The sequence below is a fragment of the Psammomys obesus genome, unplaced genomic scaffold (assembly GCF_907164565.1).
Source record: "Psammomys obesus unplaced genomic scaffold, mPsaObe1.curated_primary_1811, whole genome shotgun sequence".
Lineage (NCBI taxonomy): Eukaryota > Metazoa > Chordata > Mammalia > Rodentia > Muridae > Psammomys > Psammomys obesus.
In genome coordinates, this window is record NW_026595987.1 from 46888 (window position 1) to 63624 (window position 16737).

At 39.8% G+C, this 16737-nt stretch overlaps 1 pseudogene; it reads right to left on the reverse strand.

Moving 5' to 3' along the window:
• LOC129686644 (RNA-binding protein EWS-like) overlaps positions 1 to 16527 on the reverse strand; it is a 32682-nt pseudogene extending 16155 nt beyond the window's left edge.
• Positions 16528 to 16737: the final 210 nt, after the last annotated feature.

Genomic DNA, 16737 nt, shown 5'->3' on the forward strand with positions numbered 1-16737 from the left:
ATAAGAGGACTTGCTGCATTGTCTTCCTCTGTGGCCTGGTAAGGTAAGACCCCTCTCAAGGGGAGGTGACCAAAGAGCCAGCCATGTCAGGGACAGTCCCTCTTCCCCTTCATAGGGAATCCACTTGGACACTGAGCTGCCATGGACTACATCTGAGCAGCGGTTCTAGTTTATATCTACGAATGATCCTTGGTTGGAGTATCAGTCTCAGAAAAGACCTCTGTACCCAGATTTTTTCAATCTGTTGCTCTCCTTGTTGAGCTCCTGTCCCTGCCAGGTCTTACTATCTCCCCCTTCTTTTGTAAGATTCTCTGCACTCTGCCCAAATTTTGGTTATGAGTCTCAACATCTGCTTTGATACACTGCTGGTTAAAGTCTTTTAGAGACCCTCTGTGGTAGGCTCCTTTTTGGTTTCCTGTTTTCTCCTTGACTATTGGTTTCAAGAAGTGTTCTGTCTTGATATTTCCAGATCATGTGAACTAACTCATATGAGTGGCTTCTTGGGAAGCTATGCATGTTAGCAATTTAGTAGCATGCTATGCATGTTAGCAATATTTAGTAGCATTCCCCCAAAGACAAAGTTATCATGTCAGGAGAGGTATGCTCTGAGCTGTATGTGAGAATGTTGTCTGGATATCTTCAAAATGTATCTGACCAATTTATTTGTGGGTTTTTTGTTGTTTTGTTGTTTGATTGTTTCTAAACAGCAGAAATCCTTCTATACTCCATCCTGAGAAGGGACCAATCCTGGCAATTCTGAATATATGTCCTCCCTGGGACCCAACATATTTTAATTACTATGAAAACCTGAAAATTTTCTTCACATATATTTATGTTCACCAGTAAAGTAATGGGTTTCGTTATGGCATGTCAATACACAGTTTTCTTTCTGGCTTGTTTTTAATTACCACGTTCCAATGTATATCAGTCTCATGAAATCAGAATTATTCAGAAGAGTATCTTTATGGAGAAGTTTTCAATTTGAAAGAAATTTTTTCTTTGTTAATACTATATAATTACAATCAGTGAAAATACACATTTTGCAGAAGGCACAATTTATTGCTATCACTAAAGTTCAGTCATTTTAAAGACTTAGGCTTTCTAATTTTAAATGAGATATCCATGATTATTGTGGGACCAATGTACACTACTTATTTAAATATGAGATTGTCTCCCAGGTGGTTTCAGTCACAATTCTTTGTGCCCCTATGTTTTCATGTACAGGAACAAGCATGTGTCCTCCTTGGTAGTCTTCAACATTGTCTGACTTCTCTGAGCATGAAGCTTTCTGACTCTATCTCAGTAAAGCACGTTCATCTTTAATGTATGCATTGATTTTTGCATCTGTTAGACTCTCAATTTCTTCATGTTGCATTTTTCCCATAGTTTAAATAACTAGGAAATGGAAACTTTAGAGATGAATATAAAGCTTACAATGTTGTTTACAAGTTCTCCTGTTGTTTCACTCATATCATTGCAGTTTAATATCTGTCTCTAACATCTATCTTTCTATCTATCTATCTATCTATCTATCTATCTATCTATCTATCTATCTATTGTCTACTTATGTATCATCTATCAATCATCAATGTATTATACATAAATAGGTGGCTGTTATGAATTTTTAAATATATATACAAGTGGTAATGAAAAAAGTGTTATTTCTTACAAACGTGTGGTTCAAAACAGTTCAGTAATAATTTTTAAAGCCACATGTGTGCATGAAAAAATGTTTAAGTTTGTCAGTTTTGTCATGAGCTTCACAGCGATGATAACACAGTGATCTGTTGCCCTAGCTACACAGAATCCTCAGACTTCAGTGGTATCTTTACCAACTGCTGTAGCCTTATTTGGTCTTCATTGACAGGGAAGAAAAAAATTTCCCACCCACTGAAAGTTTCTCCATTCCACACTCCATTGTAAAGTTATTTTTATATGACTATTATGATTCTCATGATAGACTAATGTTTTCAGGAATTGTTCATTCTGTCTTGATTCCTCCAGGTCATGTGAGTCAATTCTTAACTCATAGTGGCTTCATGAAAAGCTACTCATGATAGTAATTCCATACCATCCCCCCCAAAACACAAAGATATCAGGTCAGGAGAGAGATTCTCTGAGCTATACAGGAGAATGATGTCTGCATCTCTTCAAAAAGATCTGCCCAAGTTATGAGAGAGGATTATTTTCTGCTCCATGTAATTGTTTTACCTACTATGACACAAAGATTTGTTGAAAACTGGTCAGATTTCAACCCTAAAAAATCTAAGAACTTTCTGGTTTTCAGCAAATTATTGTTTCAAACATATATTGTGTTTTTGGACCCTTTTTCTTAATATTTTACTTTGACTCTATCAGATAGGAATGATTTTTCTACACATGCTCATTTACTTTCAATTTTATTTAACATGGAACTGAGTTGGTACAATATTTATTTAATTATTGATATTTTTAAATTACAGTTTATTCACTTTATATTCCAGCTATAGCCCCCTCCTAGTCCCACCTTCCCTCCCTCATCTCCTCACATGCTCCTCTCCAAGTCCGCTGGTAGGGGATGTCCTCCTCCTCTTCCATCTGACCCTAGTCTATCAGGTCTCATCAGGACTGATTACATTGCCTTCCTCTGTGGCCTGGAATGGCTGAACCCCTCAGGGGGAGGTGAACAAAGAACTGGCCACTGAGTTCATGTCAGAGACAGTCCCTGCTTCCCTTAATAGGGAACCCACTTAGAGAATGAGCTGCCATGGGCTGCATCTGTGCATGGGTTCTAGGTTATCTCCATGCATGGTTCTTGGTTGGAGTAACAGTCTCAGAAAACACCCCTGATATATTGGTCCAGATATTTTGGTTCTGTTGTTCTCCTTGTGGGGCTCCTGTCCCCTCCAAGTCTTTCTCTTTCCCCCCTTTTTTCATAAGATTCCCTGCACTCTGTCTAAAGTTTGGCTATGAGTCCCAACATCTGCTTTGATATCCTGCTGGGTTGTGTCTTTCATAGTCCCACTGTGGTAGGCTCCTATCCTGTTCCCTGTTTTCTCCCTCTTCCTATGTCTGTCCCATTTGCCTTTCTGAGTGAGGATTGATCATCTTACCCAGGTGGTGGTTTCAAGATATGTAACAACTACTTTTGCTTCCATTTCAGTTCACCTGGAGGCCAGCCTGGGTCTTAATATCCTGATGGGCCACAGATCATTGGAGAGCCATATGTCTTTTTTGGCAGAGGCATGGGAAATGACTTCTCTTGATTTACAATGTTTATCTCATAAATTCTAAATGAATGGTGGTTATTTTATGTTGTTTTTTGTTTGTTTCTAAGCACCATAAATCCTTCTGTCCTCCATCTTGATGTGAACCAAGACTTTTATTCCTGCATAGATGTGCTCCCTAAGATCTAACTAGTTTAAATCATTAGGAAGACCTGATTTTTTTCATATTTATTTATGTTTGCTTACCAAGTATTGGGTTTAGTTTTGGCATTCCAATACATAGATTGCTTTCTAATTTTACATGATCTGCTCATGATTGTAATGTTTCCAATGAATCCTGCATATGTAATTATGAGCTATACAGAATACGTCACACTTTCTTTTTTAATTAATTTTTAATTTTTTAAAATTAATTACAGTTTATTCATTCTGTATCTCATCTGGAGCCCCCTCCATTATTCCCTCCCAACCCCACCCTCTCTCCCTCATCTTCTCCCATGCCCCTCTCCATGTCCACTGATAGGGGAGGTTCTCCTTCCCTTCTACCTGACCCTAGCTTATCAGGTCTCATGTGGACTGGCTGCATTGTCTTCCTCTGTGGCCTGGCAAAGCTGCTCCCCCCTCAGGGAGATTTGATCAAAGATCCAACCACTGAGTTCATATCTTCTGACATGACTGAGCAAATGTCAGGTAACTAGGTAACCCACTTGGAGACTGAGCTGCCAAGTGTTACATCTGAGCAGGGGTTCTAGGTTATATCCATGAGTGGTCCTTGGTTGGAGTACCTCACCTTCAGTCACAATTTTAAGTGTCTCTAGGATTTAGTATTTAGACTTTACTATACACTAATAAGCATGTGTCCTCCTCTGTACTCAAAGCTGTCTAACTTCTCTATGTCTGGACCTGTCTGACTCTATCTCATAAAGCAGATTTCTCTATAAAACCTCTCATGCTTTTTACATGTTAGTCTAAGGTTCACAGGGTTAACGATATCTGTATCCTGCCTTTTTCAATCTGAACTGTGACAGGTTAAATATATTAGGAATTAATATGTGGGGAGAAATAAACATGTCACAATGTTTTTCACAAGTATCCTCCTGATATTGTACACATAATATTGCAGTAGAGTGAACAATGACATCCGTCTTGCTACTCCATTGGCCAGTGTTTAGGAGTCACCTACTTTGACTACATTAGGTGTTTGACATCAATCTGTCTTTTTTGTGAATTACTCTACTATGAACATTTCTTCTTCTCTCCAGTAAGATACTTTTCCTGCTTTACTTTTTTTTTAAATTTTTTATTAATTACACTTTATTCCCTTTGTATCCCCCCTTGTGCTTCCCTCCCTCCCTCCTCCCATCCCAATCCCTCCCTCCCTCCACCCTCTGCATGCATGCCCCTCCCCAAGTCCACTGATAGGGGAGGACTTCTTTTCCTTCCTTCTGATCCTTGTCAATTAGGTCTCATCAGGAGTGGATGCGTTGTCTTCTTCTGTGGCTTGGTAATGCTGCTTCTCCCTCAGAGGGAGGTAATTAAAGAGCAGGCCAATCAGTTCATGTCAGAGACAGTCCCTGTTCCTATTACAATGGAACCCACTTGGATACTGAACTGCCATGGGCTACATTTGTGCAGGGGTCTTAGGTTATCTCCATGTATAGTCCTTGGTTGGAGTATCAGTCTCAGGAAAGACCTCTGTGCTCAGATTTTTTGGTTCTGTTGCTCCCTTGTGGAGTTCCTGTTCTCTCCAGATCTTACTGTTTCCCGCTTCTTTCATAAGATTCCCTGCACTCTGCCTAAAGGTTTCCCATAAGTCTCAGCATCTGCATTGATAGTCTGCAGGGCAGAGCCTTTCAGAGATCTTCTGTGTCAGGCTCCTGACTTCTTCCCTCTTTTCTCCTTTTTCTGATGCCCATCCTCTTTGCCTTTCTGGATAGGAATTGAGCATTTTAGCAAGAGTCCTCTCTCTTGATTAGTTTCTTTAGGTGTACAGATTTTAGTAGGTTTATCCTATATGATATGTCTATATGAGTGAGTATATACCGTGTGTGTCTTTCTGCTTCTGGGATAGCTCACTCAGGATGATCTTTTCCAGATCCCACCATTTACCTGCAAATTTCATGATTTCCTTGTTTTTTTATTGTTGAATAGTATTCCATTGTGTAGATGTACCACAATTTCTGTATCCATTCCTCCACTGAGGGGCATCTGGGCTGTTTCCAGCTTCTGGCTATTACACATAATAATAATGGCTGCTACAAACATGGTTGAGCAAATGTCCTTATTGTGTACTTGAGCCTCTTTTGGGTATATGCCTAGGAGTGGTGTAGCTGGATCTTGAGTAAGCGCTATTCCTGGTTGTCTGAGAAAGCACCAGATTGCTTTCCAGAGTGGTTGTACAAGTTTACATTCCCACCAGCAGTGGAGGAGGGTTCCCCTTTCTCCACAACCTCTTCAGCATGTGTTGTCTCTTGAGTTTTTGATCTTAGCCATTCTGATGGGTGTAAGGTGAAATCTTAGGGTCGTTTTGATTTGCATTTCCCTGATGGCTAATGAGGTTGAGCATTTCTTTAAGTGTTTCTCTGCCATTCGATTATTCCTCTGCAGAGAGTTCTCTGTTTAGCTCTGTTCCCCATTTTTTAATTGGATTACTTGATATGTTGCTGTTAACTTCTTGAGTTCTTTAAATATTCTGGAAATTAGTCCTCTGTCAGATATAGGGTTGGTGAAGATCCTTTCCCAATCTGTAGGCAGGCGTTTTGTTCTGACAACATTGTCCATTTGCTTTACTTTTTAAACCATGAATAATGTTGATAAACCCCATTTTCAAAGAATAGGTATTTTTATTACTCAATTATTTTTAAATAAATGATTTTAATTGAAATGAAATTACATTACCCACCCTTTCCCACCTTTGGTTCTGAACTTGTGGGTCCTGACTCCTTTGGGGATGGCATATCAGATATCTGCGTATCAGATATTGATGTTAGGACTCATAACAGTAACAAAATTACAGTTATAAAGTAGCATTGAAATAATTTTTGGCCTGAGGGACTGTCTGAAGGTGTTAAAGCATTTGGCAGGTTGAGAACCATCGATCTAGACCACACAAATTATCCTTCTTCAAGGTCTCCCACCCACCCACCCAATGAAAAAAGCCCAGTCCTTCAATCTGTTCCCAATACATCTTTCCCTATGACCTCTTCTTTTCTCTTATTTTTTTTCAGATAATCAAAGGGAACATTTCTATTATTTTTATAAATTTATTCATTTTTATCCTGATTGTAGCCTCCTCCCTCAACTCTTTCCTCCCTAGACCATTCCCCTTCCATCTGACCCTAATTTATCAAGTCTCATGAGGACTGCCTAGATCTTCTTCCTCTGTGGCCTGGCAAGGCTGCATTGCCAGCAGACAGTGATCAAAGAGAAGGCAACTGAGTTCATGACACAGGCACCCACATGGAGACTGTGCTGCCTGTCAGCTACATCTGAGCCTCAGGCCTAAGTCCTCTCTATTCATGATCCTGGATTGGTGCATCAGTCTCTGCAGACACCCCAAGCACGGACATTTTTTGGCTTTGTGGTTTTCTGTTTCTTTCTTTCTGTCTTTTTTACTTTCCCTGCCAGTCATGTTTATTCTTATCCCAGGCCTCTAGACTAGCCAGTCTCTGGGTCCTAGCCCTCCAGGCAGTCTGGAGCATGGTCTCTCTCAATGCACACTTCACATATTTCAAATGCATCTCAAACCCAAGGAATGAGAAACAAGCTCCTTTCTAAACAAGCTGTTGTAGCCAATACCATGAACCATGTGGGTTAGAAACCACAGGGATCTGCCTATACCGCAACAGAACCCTGCCGTGGAAACTGAGCCTGTTTTTTAACACACAGCTTCGAAGCTTAAGTATGAACTAGTTACAGTCTTACAGCTTTGTGCCCTGAATGCCTGTTCTCCTAGGTGGAGACCTACACAAGGAAAATCCTTATTTTTCCTCCGTGGAAACCGGGGAGGAGTTCACCACAGAAGAATTACGTCAAACCTTGTTATTCCAAGGCTCCATGGAAATCACAAGAGGCTGGTCAAGGAGGAAACGATAGCTTTCCTTGTTTGATGATGTTTTCGTTGTGTCTAATAACCTGTGAGTATGTGAGTCATGTCAGTCTTACTTTTATTGTTTTTGATACTATAATTATTTCATATTTAACCTCCCCCTTTGAAAAATACCACAACTTCCCATAGTCCCTTCCTTGTTCTTTTTTAAAAATTCATTGCTTCTTTTTTTTTATTAATTGCTGTTATATACATATATTGAGACACATATGTGTGTTGAAATTTATATCTTACATAGATAAATATAATCTTCTTGGTCAGTATAATATTAAACTGTATATATGTTTTCAGGACTGTCCATTTGGTATCCAATACCCAATCCGTCTGCTCTTCTTAGGACAGGAGTATTTCTCCTCCGCTCAAAGTTACTCAGGGGCCCGTAGTAGGATATGGGCTTAGTGGACTTTCGTCTGTACACATTTCCCCTCTGTTTTCACAAATCTTTCTGTCAAACTGAAAATAATGAATTACTTAAGGTGCTATTCTGCAGTTTGAATCTGGGAAAAGTAGAGCAACAAATTTGAAACGGAGGCAGCTGTGGTCGCACATGCCAACAATTCTAGCAATTTTGAAGCTGATTTATGAGAGTTGCAAGTTTGCAAATTTCACTCAGAAATTTTCTCAAAACAACATTGCTTGTTGTAAAGACAGACTGTAGAAGCAGGGGGAAAGCCCCTGATTATAATAGTTGCTCAGCAGGGGCCACATATGTATGCTTCTCTGAGTTCATAACCTCCAAGTTAGTGTGAGGAGATGAGAAGCAGATACTATCTCTACACTCATTAGGGAAAACAGCTGGAACCAAGTAGGTCATTCTTGGCAACTCTGCAGATGCTCCAGAAGTCGGCTGTGGTTGTGCCTTATACCTGGTTGTATTGTCCCATGTGAGCACAGAGGTGACTTTTTGGAGCATGTCACATATAATCGCCAGGTGCCATGACTGTAGCCTTCATACTATTTTGAAAGGTATGAAATTGGTACTGATCTCAAGTAAATAGTTTAAGGGTATCCTCCTAAGTACATCAATGAATGGGTTGTAGGACAGACATCAATACAATTCTATTCAGTTGGTGGGGGGCAAACTTTCTGGTCATCAGAGAGTAATATTCCTAGAGTTCCACTTTGAAAATCATTAGAAAAATGAAAAGTCCAGGAGAATGTCCTTCTATACAGTAGATACAACCATGTACATTTTCCTCTCAACCCTGTTAAGTTCCTCTAAGCTGCCAACCTAGAAAGTGGTGACTTAGGGTATGACTAATGCAGGCCTAAATTAAATGAGTGACCCAGCTGTCTGTCAATCTGTCCATCTTTCTTGACATTTCTCCTCATCTCTCCTTCAGTCTACAGTTGGAATTCCTCATCTTTTATTCTAAAAGATAGTAATCAGCTAATTTCAAATGTAAAAAAAAAATACTTATCATATATCATATTCCGTATAGTGTACTTGAGGTATAAGTGAACTACATTTGATTTTTGAGAATAAAGGAAACTAAAATGGTTAGTTTTCTAAAAGACAGTACATTTGTATTCCTTTAGTTTTTATAGTAGTATTTAAAACTATTTTGAAATTGTAATTTATATTATGGAAAGAGGATTATCAAACACTTAAGAGATAATCATAAATATTTCCATTTCAAGGCAGATTATCTCCTAGGAGAAATATTGAAATTAAAAGTTACAGGTTTAAGCATTTCTTTTGAATTTTGATTCATATATGTATATATATATATATATACACACATATATATTTTTATATAATTTACAAAAGTATATACACAAATATATGTCTTGATGGTAGAATGCAAATGTAAAAACAACTGTTTTGTATATCTGAGATGCTTGTGTGTGTCTCTGTGCTTGTGTGTGCATCCTGAAGCAAATGGTACATGATATGATTGAATTTTGACTATAGTATGTCATATAAGATGGGGTGAGAAATCTTTATCCATAGTATCATGTTAGTCTTCACATGTATTGATTGACTTTAGAAATATTTACATGGAGAATTTTTTAATAATTTTTATTTTTTATATTAATCACAGTTTATTTACTTTATATCCCAGCCGTAGCCCCTTCCCTTATTCCATCCCAATCCCACCCTCCCTCCCTCATCTCCTCCCAGCCCCTTTCCAAGTCCACTGATAGGGGAGATCCTCCTCCCCTTCTGTCTGACCCTAGTTTATCAGGTCTCACCAGGACTGGCTGCAATGTCCTCCTCTGTGGCCTAGCTAGGCTGCTCCTCCCACGGGGATTGGGGAGGTCAAAGAGCTAGCCACTGAGTTCATGTCAGAGACAGTCCCTGTTTCCCTTAATAGGAAAACTCCCTTGGGTGCTGAGCTGCCATGGGCTATGTCTGAGCAGGGGTTCTAGGTTATGTTATGTCCATGCATGGTCCTTGGTTGGAGAGTCAGTTTCAGAAATGACCCCTATGCCCAGATATATTTGGTCCTGGTGGCTTTCCCGTCCTCTCCAGGTCTTACTATCTCCCCCTTTTTTCATATGAGTCTCTGCACTCTGCCCAAGGTTTGGTTATGAGTCTCAGCATCTGCTTTGATACACTGCTAAGTAGAATCTTTCAGAGGCCCTCTATGGTAGGCTTCTGTCCTGTTTCTTGTTTTCTCCTACTTCCAATGTCTATCCCATTTGTCTTTCTAAGTGAGGATTGATCATTTTACCCCAGAAACTCTTCTTGTTTAGCTTCTTTAGGTGTACAGATTTTAGTAGTGGCTAAGATAAAAAACTCAAGTGACAACACTTGCTGTAGAGGTTGTGGAAAAGGGGAACCCTCCTCCATTGCTGGTGGGAATGTAAACTTGTAGAACCACTTTGGAAATCAATCTGGCACTTTCTCAGACAATTAGGAGTAGTGCTTCCTCAAGATCCAGCTATATCACTCCTAGGCATATATCCAAAAGATGCTCAAGTAGCAGTTTTATTCATAATAGCCAGAAGCTGAAAACAACCCAGATGTCCCTCAACAGAGGAATGGATACAGAAACTGTGGTACATTTACCACAGTTGGAATACTACTCAGCAATTAAAAACAAGGAAATCATGAAATTTGCAGGCAAATGATGGCATCTAGAAAAGATCATCCTGAGTGAGGTATCTCAGAAGCTGAAAGACACACATGGTATATACTCACTTATAAGTAGATACTAGACCTATAAGATAGGATAAACATACATGTAGGATTTTATGTTGTTGTTGCTTTTTTAAAAACCAAGTAAAGTATTTTTTATTTTTTAATTCTGTATTAATTACACTTTATTGACTTTGTATCCCCTCTGTGGTTCACTCCCTCCTCCCATCCCAATCCCTCCCTTCCTCCCCCTCTTGCACACATGCCCCTCCCCAAGTCCACTGATAGAGGACGTCTTCTTTTCCTTTCTTCTGATTCTAGTCTATTTGCTCTCATCAGGAGTGGCTGCATTGTCTTCTTTTATGGCCTAGTAAGGATGCTCCCCCTTTAGGGGGAGGTGATTAAAGAGCAGGCCAATCCGTTCCTGTCAGAGACAGTCCCTGTCCATTTGGACAGTGAACTGCCATGGGCTACATCTGTGCAGGGGTCTTAGGTTATCTCCATGCATAGTCCTTGTTTGGAGTATCAGTCTCAGGAAAAGCCCCAGTGCTCAGATTTTGTTTTGTTTTGTTTTGATTTGCTCTCCTTGTGGGGCTTCTGTCCTTACAACATGGATCACAATTTTCAGCAAGGAGAAATAATTCACATATTGGACTTAAGAATGGAAAACAGCACCTGGTATAGGATTGTGAGCTAGGTGAAGTAAGAATAGCAAACTGGGTAAGGACTACTCTTCTGACAAGAAAAAGATACTCATCAAAAAAAAATAATGTTGATCATTATAAGACACTGAATATCCATGAATGGTTGGAGTATCAGTCTCAGAAAAGACCACTGTGTCCAGATATTTTGGTTCTGTTGTTCTCCTTGTGGAGCTCCTGTCCTCTCCAGGTCCCACTATCTCCCCCTTCTTTCATAGGATTCCCTGCACTCTGCCCAAAGTTTGGTTAAGAGTCTCAGCATCTGCTTTGATACTGCTGTGTAGAGTCTTTCAGAGGCCCTCTGTAGTAGGCTCCTGTCCTGTTTCCTGTTTTCTCCCCCTTCCAATGTCCATCCCATTTGTCTTTCTGAGTGAGGATTGATCATCTTACCCAGGGACCTCCTTCTTGATTAGCTCTGTAGGTGTACAGATTTTAGTATGTTTATCCTATATTATAGGTCTAGTATCCACTTATAAGTGAGCATACACTGTGTGTGTCTTTCTGCTTCTAGAAAACCTCACTCAGGATGATCTTTTCCAGTTCCCACCATTTGCCTGCAAATTTAATAATTTCTTTGTTTTTAATTGCTGAGTAGTATTCCACTGTGTAAACTTACCACAATTTCTGTACCCATTCCTCCATTGAGGGACATCTGGGTTGTTTGCAGGTTCTGGCTATTACAAATAAAGCTGCTATGAACATGGTAGAGCAAATGTCCTTGTTGTGTACTTGAGCATCTTTTGGATATATGTCTATACATAGCTGGATCTTGAGGAAGCGCTATTCCTAATGGTCTGAGAAAGCACCAGATTGATTTCCAAATTGATAGAACAGGTTTACATTCCCATGGATATAACCTAGAAGCCTTGCTCAGATGTAGCCCATGGCAGCTCAGTATCCATTGGGTTTCCTAGTAAGGGGAACAGGGACTGTCTCTGACATGAACTCAGTGGTGGGTTCTTTGACTACCTCCCCTGAGTGGGGAGCAGCCCTGCCAGGCTACAGAGGAGGACAATGCAGCCAGTCCTGATGAGACCTGATAAGCTAGGGTCAGATGGAAGGGGAGGAGAACCTCCCCTATCAGTGGACTTGGAGAGGGGTATGGGAGGAGATGAGGGAGGAAAGGTAGGATTGGGAGGGTCTGAGGGAGTGGCTACAGCTGAGATTCAAAGTGAATAAACTGTAATTAATATAAAAAATTTAATTGAAAAAGACATTGAATATATCCAATATCACTGAGGTTGAACACATTCAACATATAATTCACATTTTATCAAATGTTAGTGTGGTGTGTTCATCTTTAATCCATTTTAAATTTGAGTATTATGTGCTACAGTGAAATACCGGTGAGTTTTTATTACTTAGTACCAGGAGAATTGATGTCATGACTCATCCAAATGAAGCACTAGTTTTCTAGGCTTTAATGTCTTGTATGTCAATTCTGTAATTCATAGGAGGAAATAAAGAACAACTCTTTTCTTGTAAATGATGATTTCCCTAGTTTAAGTGTGTTCTTACCAAAGGTCACATGCTTTACACGAGGTTTTGTGTAATGGTATTTTTTTTAACTGCTATTATTAATTTGTATCCTGTCTGTTGAGCTCTCCCTCATCTCTTACCAATCCCACCCTCCCTCCCTCTTCTCCCCCTATGCCCCTCCCCTAGTCCACTGATAGGGGAGGTCCACCTCCACTTCTATTTGACCCAAGCCTATCAGGTCTTAGCAGGACTAGTTGCATTGTCTTCTTCTGTGGCCTGGCAAGGCTACACCCTGAAGGGGAGGTGTTTAGAGAGCCTGCCACTGAGTTCATGCTAGAGGCAGCCCTTGCTTCCCTTACTAGGGAATCCATTGGAGACTGAGTCTATGGGTCACATCTGTGCAGGGTAATGGCACCTTTCAATGTGAACTCTACCTAAAGAGTTAAGGGGACACCGTAAGCCTTAATTATCCTTTATACATATGAAATAAAGTTTGGAGAAAATTTTGGCCCAGCCGTGCCCACAAGGTTCTTGTGACATAGTCATAGTCAAGGCTTGTGTTTCCCCACCAGCATCCACACCATAGCTCACTTCCTATCATGTAGGTTTCCAGTGAGATAACAGGACTAACAGCAGCCCAGTCATGGGGAGAATGCCAGCTACACTGGTATGCTTACAAATGGCAATTTTCTTATAATATTTATATAAGGAAGGCCGGCTCTTTGGTCACATCCACCTGGTTGGGGGTGGGACAGCCTTGAAGGCCACAGAGGAAGACAGTGTAGCCAGTCCTGATGAGACCTGATAGACTAGGGTCAGATAGTAGGGGAGGAGGACATCCCCTATCAGAGGACTAGGGGTGGGGCATAGGGGGAGAAGAAGATAGGAGGACTGCTCAGGGAGGAGATGAGAAAGGGGATAGAGCCGGGATACAAAGTGAATAAACTGTAATAAATAGTATAATAATTTAAAAAAGTGTGAAAAAATCTTGGCATTTTTCAAGAGTGTAATTTTTTTTTCCACTTTTTACATTCCAGTTCTGTGGAGCAGAAAGAGTGGTGGTATTGTTTTCATCACAGGTATTTTACTCGTGTTCATACTTTAATTCCTTAGATATAGGAATGGCATTCTGAGCACCATATCTTTTATCAAAAACATATTTGGTAGTTGTCTCCAAATGTGCTGTTGATTGAAGGTTTCCTGGCTACAACTTTAAAGTCTCCTGTTAAAATGCATATTTTGTTGAATTTTGAGGAAATTCTGCAGGCTGTGCTCTTCATCGTGGTGAACGGTCTTCTCCACTCAGTAGAGGTTACTGTACCATGTGTTCTCAAACCATCTGCTGCTTCCAATTTGAAGTCATGCAGGTTTCTGCCATTTTCTAGCAGACAAAATACTTTGAAGACTGGCTATGCTTGCTAGGTCAGTGTGCTATTACCTGACCATGTCTTTCTTTCTGAAACATTTTTGAATATTTCCTAATCCAATGATGCATAACACTGAACTGACAGTCTTGTATTTAAAGCTAAGATGATATTGATAAATTATTAAGATTACCTTGACATATTCTACTAGCAAATTCATCTTACTGTATTGTGTGTTTTTATTACATTTGAGCAGATCTATTGGTGATGCCAAGAAGGGCAACAGGAAGAAACACTTTCCCTGCACTTATTCACTGAGGACATTCCTAGCTGTGCCAATGTATGTGCATGTAAAATGAAAAATAACATTCTAAATCCATGACTAGAGGAGAGACTGTTTGTAGAGGAATGAACTAGATGTTCTAGGAATGAACTAGGAATGAACTAGAAATGAGAAGAGGGTGGAGGAGAGAAAGTGAGAATTTAGGTATGCCAAAAAGGAGGATTTGTTTGTTGTTGTTGTTGTTGTGGTTAAATGCCTGAAAACTGAGTCAGCTAGACCCAGCAGCAGACATTTTCATTCCAAGTTTTCCTACTACAATTGTATGGTTTCTCCCCAATCCCATAGCTTTACATAGACTCGTGTACGCTTTCCATGATTGCTTGTATTTTAAAATATTGTCTAATCATAAATACTTCTAATCATAGAAGGTTAACATAAACAATGTTTAAGCAAAGTGTTATCAATAATTACATTCACTCTTTGTATTTATGTGTTTGGCGACATTTGGCCTATTGAACTCTGCCCTCTGCTCTTTCTGTCTCTTACTGTGCATTCTCACACCTGATTTTGAAGCTCAGGTGCATAGTCATGGCTACTTTTCCTCAGATACATGTGAATATCCTAGGCATAAAGATACCTTTTCATGTTACTTCTCTTCAGAAATCACCTTTATAAAATTTGTATGTGTGTGAGAGGAGGAGATAGAGAGAGATTATCTTTGTGTATAGTGCTTAGGATAGAACCCATGTATACTACAGAGTTGTTCTGTCTTTGAATAACACCCATACTATTAAAATAATTGTCTATTCTTTCAATTTTTATTTTATTGCTTTATTTTCCACTACTGGATTCCCTGTCCATCAGCAATTTAACTATTGTGTAGAATGCAGAGCACTGAAGACATTTCCTACTGTCATGCCAGAACATAGTGTAGCTTAAAGGATCGTGTTTCTGAACTTCATAAATGCTAATGGCTATTAAAACACATTTAGAGACAATTTTCTAACCTGTCACTGTTGGAATTGCACTAGAGTAAACAAGGTGTTAATTATGAAGAAATTGTAGTTCAGAAAGTGATGTGTTCTTCATTCCTCTTTCTCCATATTCTCCTGACAGTTGTCAGCAACTACTTTTCATATGTGTGTGTGTGTGTGTGTGTGTGTGTGTGTGTGTGTATTTTCTATGGACAAATCAGAAAATGTGTTTTTTAGCTATTCTTACTTTAGCACATTTTTCTTCTATTTTTCTTATTAAAATTCTTGGAGTTCAACATAGATCCTTCCTACTCTGCTTATACTTTAAACACATCAATGAAGATGATTTTTGAAATTATCTTCATTGATAATTTTATGCATGTGTACAATTCCACTGCCAACTCAGTGCATCACTCCTCAAATATCCCCCAACCCTTCACACCTGCTTGTGTGCCCTCCACACTTCTGTCTGGCTCTTCTATTGGCTTCAATCACAAGTATATGAAATTGTGAATTTTTTCTCTATTTTGTAGATAACAACTAACAACTAACTGCACTGTCATTAGGAGTCATTGGTTATGCTGTGTTTGGAAGAAGAATTTCACAACATGCAAAGATGACTTTCAGTAATCTGCTTTGAAATTCATGCCTTTTTAGTGATATCAATTATGTTATTTAAACTTATCACTGTTTTTCTTTTAGTTTCTTTAAAATGTAATTTCAATACTAAGGTTTTCTCTTTCTTTTTTTTTTTTTTTTCCATTGACAAATATATTTGGAAACCTTTGTGCTAACAGATCTGACCCTTCCCAACACCCCTCTTCTCTAGAACCTACCCCAAATTTAGTTTGGGCTCTTTAAAAAAAATTTGGATTTCTAGGGTATATATATACATATATATATATATATCCTAGAAATCCAAATTTTTTGGATTTATACAAAACCACGTGAATGTGCTGTCTGGGCTCTCCACCCTCCCTGTCCCCATCCTCCTGTCCCTGTGGGCTGTGCTGTGGATAAAATCTGCACGACTCTGCTCGGTCATTCAGGTCTAGATCAAAACCTGGATACAGGTCCTTCCTTGGTGGTGACACCTCGGGTCACAGCCAGTTTGCCCAGCAGCATCTGTGCTACATCCTTGACGTCCTTGTACTCATGGAGGAGGGAGAGATGGTCCTCTAGTTCCATCACCCAGTAACCATCTGCTGCCAGCTGGGTCATCTTCCTGTCCAGCATGCCCCGCTTCTCCTTCAGTTTCTGAAGGTCAGAGTCAGACTCCTCACTGATCTCATCAGCCTGTTCAGCTTTGGGAGATGGCTGTGGTGGTCTGAAGGCCGCATGGCAAATTCAGTTGAGTGCTGACTCATACCTCCCGAGCCCTGAGTTCCGAGTTACCCAGATGGGGAATGGACGCTTCTCAGAACTTCCAGGGTTGGGGTTAAACGGCTGCCTCAAGTAACCAGGTAATGAGAAATCTGCGATGGAGACCACCAACCGCTCCCCCAGGTTTTCTATTTCTATGTGAAGCTATAGTTAA